The sequence below is a fragment of the Papaver somniferum genome, chromosome 3 (genome assembly GCF_003573695.1).
Source record: "Papaver somniferum cultivar HN1 chromosome 3, ASM357369v1, whole genome shotgun sequence".
NCBI classification, from domain to species: Eukaryota; Viridiplantae; Streptophyta; class Magnoliopsida; order Ranunculales; family Papaveraceae; genus Papaver; species Papaver somniferum.
In genome coordinates, this window is record NC_039360.1 from 212,912,906 (window position 1) to 212,917,872 (window position 4,967).

General features: G+C 38.8%; 1 pseudogene; it reads right to left on the reverse strand.

Annotated features, from left to right (window-relative positions):
- Positions 1–1,170: 1,170 nt before the first annotated feature.
- Positions 1,171–4,967, reverse strand: part of LOC113360608 — a 7,206-nt pseudogene continuing 3,409 nt past the window's right edge.

Here is a 4,967-nt window from a genome sequence, read left to right on the forward strand (position 1 = left end):
AAAAAAAAAAAAAAAAACCGAAGTTAAATTTCTTTGGTCCAAGATGGGCATTCGTGATCTACATGCTCCATCTTGAGGGAGGATATTAGGAAATAATATATGAGTCTATATTTAGGAGATATACACTTTAAGGAGTTTGAGTTATATTAGGAAAGTGTCTATGTTTAGAGTTTGATCTTAGGTAGGAAAGTGCCTTGAGTGGTCGTCAAGTTTGTGAACAATATAAATAGGCTGTTGAGCCATGAAAGTTGATAGACCGAATTATTATCAATGTAGTCTATTGCTTCCGTGCGTTTATGCTCTCCTCTCTCTTGTTCGATCCTTAACAGAAGATAAAAAGGAAAAAAAGAGATTGAAGTTGACTGAAGATGATACAAAAGAAGTGTTTAAGTCGGCATCTGCATTAATAAAAAAAGAAGAACATGAAATGGAAGAAGAAGAAGATGAGACCGAGACTGAGGGTGAAGATGAGACTGAAGATGAAGATGATGACCAAAATCAGTTTGATTCCGAAGAAGACAATGAGTTCTTTGTCTGATAGCAAACATTATTAAGAGCAGTTTAGATTTTTAATTCATGCACTTAAACTTGCTACATGTTTTTAATGCTTAACTTGTGACAATCTATGGAGGTACTGTATCTAACCTTATCCTTATTTTGAGAGTTTTTAAAACCAAGACACCAAGCATTACACTAAACTGGGTAAAGGGGGCTGTTTTAGCCTGCTGCTTTTTCCAGCAGAAATGGGATCCTGCAACAGGCTTTATTTTTCGTTAACAGTTGTTTACAGGTTTATATTGATATTGTGGCTGAGGCCTGAAAGTGCCTGTCTCAGACAAATGGATTCATATTTTTGATACTTTTGGCTTGATCTATTGCAATTAGCAAGCCAATTACCTGCTACAGGCTTTATATTGATATTGTTGCTGAGGCCTGAGAGGACCTGTCTCAGACAAATGCATTCATATATTTTTTTTTTTGGCTTGATCTATGGCAATTAGCAAGCCAATTACCTGAATGGTGTTCTGCTGCTTGCGTATTTTAGGTGTCCCATACACCCTTTAACCAGTGTAAAGTATTATTAATCCATAGCTTGATTACAAAGAAAAACGAATCAAATACATACTCAACAGAGTGTATATATAACTTGCTTCATGTTAAGGTCTAACATTAATGGAGAGTAGAATCGGTTAACAGAGGTGAAGGGTAGGATATTTCAGTAGATACAGTCTCTCTTGATGTATGATGAAGAGTACTTGTTTTGATGTTGTTGTCGCTGTTTGGTCTTTTGCGACCCAAGAACACTGGTTTCACTGGAGTGGGAGTTGAAACTAAATTTACTTTGCAAGTTAACATTGCAACAATGTCTGACATGGGGGGTCTCAAACTAGGATCAGGCTGAAGACATAAGAAAGCTACATGAATTGCTTGCAATACATCTTTCTCGATGAACCCGTCTTTTTGTAGCTTCGGATCAACTATTTCTGTTACTCTGGATCTCTCGTAAAGCTTCCATGCCTACAAAAAAAAGAAATGAATTTCAACTGCATCAATTCTAATGCACAAGCCGAAAATCTGGCCAGCTCCAGTTAAATAGACAATCATAAGAGAATGAAGCCAAAATTGCAAAGTAACTGATTAGAATTTAGGCTTACATATTCCGGGAGATACTGCATTTCCATGGATAAAGAAAGATCGGTGTTTCTCCTGCAGCTGATGATCTCAAGGACTATGACTCCGAAGCTGTAAATGTATGCTTTCTCCGTCAATTCTCCTCTAATGGCGTACTCTGTGACAGAAACTGTCATGGCATAGATTAAACTGAATAAATTGATTGAATTAGATGGATACAAGATACATACGATTACATGAGACCGTTCTTATATACAAGAACTCTAACTTGGTCAGCAAGCAATATACAAGAATACACGTACAAGATATACAGTAATAATCTATCTATATCTGGAAAGATAACCTCTGCATAACATCTTATGCAGATCCAACATTGACTGCATGACAAGTTATGCATTGTTTAGAGTATCTGCATAACATGTTATCTATATCTTGGATATCTTGTAAAACCCCCCGCAAACTCAACATGGGATAGAGCACATGTTGAGTTTGGAGAGCAAAAGCTTGAGACGCACAGAGGACAATGCCTTAGTGAAAAGGTCAGCAGGTTGAAACTCAAAAGAAACAAAGGATAAGTTTATAGTCCGTTTCTTATACTAATGACGAACGAAGTGGCAGTCAATCTCAATGTGTTTAGTACGTTCATGAAAGACATCATTGTGAGCAATGTGAATAGCAGCCTTATTGTCGCAATATAGTGGAGTGGGTGCTGTCAGATGAACTCCCATATCCCCTAGAAGCCAGCGCAGCCAAACTATTTCTGAAGTTGAATGTGCAAGAGCTCTATACTCTGCCTCAGCGCTAGAGCGTGAAACTACATTTTGTTTCTTACTGCGCCAAGATATCAAAGAATTACCCAGAAATAAACAATACCCTGTAGTTGAACGTCGATCCGTGATGTCTCCTGCCCAATCTGAATCCGAATATGCACGAAGACAGAGATCAGAGGTGGATGAGAATTTAACACCTTGATACAATGTACCTTTAATATAGCGTAGGATCCTGAGAACAGATGTATAATGAGTTGATCGTGGAGCTGCCATGAACTGGCTAACGATATGCACTGCATGACTGATGTCTGGTCGTGTAATGGTTAAGTAATTAAGGCTTCCCACAAGCTGTCTATACAAGGTAGGATTAGGAAGGAGTTTCCCATCAAAAGGACTAAGCTTACTATTCAATTCAAGAGGTGTAGCTGTTGTTTTATTATCCGTTAAGCCAGCACGCTGAATAATATCTGAGGCATATTTCACTTGAGAAATAAAACACTCATCAGATGACCGATCAACCTCTAAGCCAAGAAAGTAACATAAAGAACCCAGATCCTTCATTTCAAAGCAGGAGCTAAGATGAGTCTTAAGAGCAGTAATACCTTTCATGTCATCACCTGTAATAACCATATCATCTACATATAAGAGAAGAATGACCATACCCTGTGAAGTGGAACGAGTAAACATGGCTGAATCGTATGCACTTTGAGTGAATCCAAACTGTAGAACGGCATTGGAAAATTTCTCAAACCAAGCACGAGGCGCTTGTTTGAGTCCATACAGCGGTTTACGTATCTTACACACTTGATTAGAAGGATGAGTCATTCCAGGAGGAGATCGCATATACACTTCCTCTTGAAGATATCCATGAAGAAAGGCGTTTTTCACATCCATCTGATGTAAATTCCATTTACGAGCAACTGCAACTGCAAGCAGAGTACGAATTGTAGTCATACGAGCAACAGGTGCAAAAGTTTCTTCATAGTCGATATCGTATTCCTGAGTGTATCCCTGTGCAACTAAACGGGACTTGTACTGAATAATCTTACCTTCTGAATCAGTTTTGACCTTATATACCCATTTGCTTCCAATGACAGACTTTCATGGGGGAAGCACAACCATATCCCAAGTGTGTGCTTCCTTGTGTGCAACTAATTCTTCGTCCATAGAGTTTTTCCAAACTGGAACTATAGATGCTTCCCTGTAAGATGTTGGTGCATGCACAGACAAAATGGAAGATAGAGAGCAGTGATAGTCTGCAAACCTTACTGGTGGTCCACGGTTGCGTGCTGGTAGAGTATCATTATCAGGATCCCCTTCTTGAGAAGCAGTGTCAGGATGAGCCATAGAATGATCTGGTGTAGCCTCTAGATTTTCAAGAAACATGATATCTGTGGTGGGAACGACAGTGGACTGAGGAGTGGACTGAGGATTGGGAATGACAGTGGACTGAGTAGTGGACTGAGGATTTGAAATGACAGTGGACTGAGAATTGGATGACTGAGAGATAGTTGAGGACACATCCTCAAAAGGATCGAGGTAAGAGAACTGCTCAAAGCTGGAGGATTTACTAATTGGAAGACATTCCTTCTGTAATTATGGAAGGAATACGATTGATTGTGTAGACTGCAGTCAATACTGACTCACCCCAGAAATTAGATGGAACTGATGCTGACAGAAGTTGTGTTCTAGCTGTTTCTACGATATGACGGTGTTTTCTCTCAGCTATGCCGTTTTGCTGTGGAGTTTCAGTGCATGATAACTGAAGAAGGGTACCTTCTGTTGTGAGAAATTCTTTGAAAGGAGTTGAGATAAACTCTCCCCCTTGATCAGCTCTGAACGTCTTGATGGTTTTTCCGAATTGAGTTTTGATCATTCTAGAGAAGGTTGTGTATAGTTTTAAGAAGTCTGATCTAGAACTGAAAAGATATATCCATGTGAAACGAGAAAAATCATCAATGAAGATAACATAATATAGTGCTCCTCCCTTAGAGGTAACATGAGATTTTTCCCAGACATCTGAGTGAATGAGATCAAAAGGTTCCACAGAATGAGTGATATTGTTATTGAAAGGTAGAGCAGATTGTTTTCCGAGCTTACATGAGATGCAATAAGGTTCTTTATCAACCTGAGTTGTTCCCAATAATCCATTATTGATCATATAAGTGAGACAAGAGAAAGAAACATGGCCTAACTTAGAATTCCATAACATAAAAGGAGACACAGATGGAGATGCAGTTGAAGAGAGGGAATTGGCATTTGTAGTGGCGGCAAGCTCACTCTTTGACAGTTGAGTAGAGATCAGTGTTTCAAGGAGGTACAATCTTCCTACTCTACGGCCTATCCCAACAAGCTTCTCTGTCTTGGGATCCTATATCACACAACCAGAAGAGAAGAAATATATGTTAAGTCCTTGATTGCATAATTGTCCAATTGATATAAGGTTCATTCTTATCTTTGGAACAAGTAACACATCAGATACATGTATCTTATCAGAGATTTTAATCTGACCAATGTGACTAGCATTTAGTTCAGATCCATCTGCAGTTTGAATTGTTGGTGTAA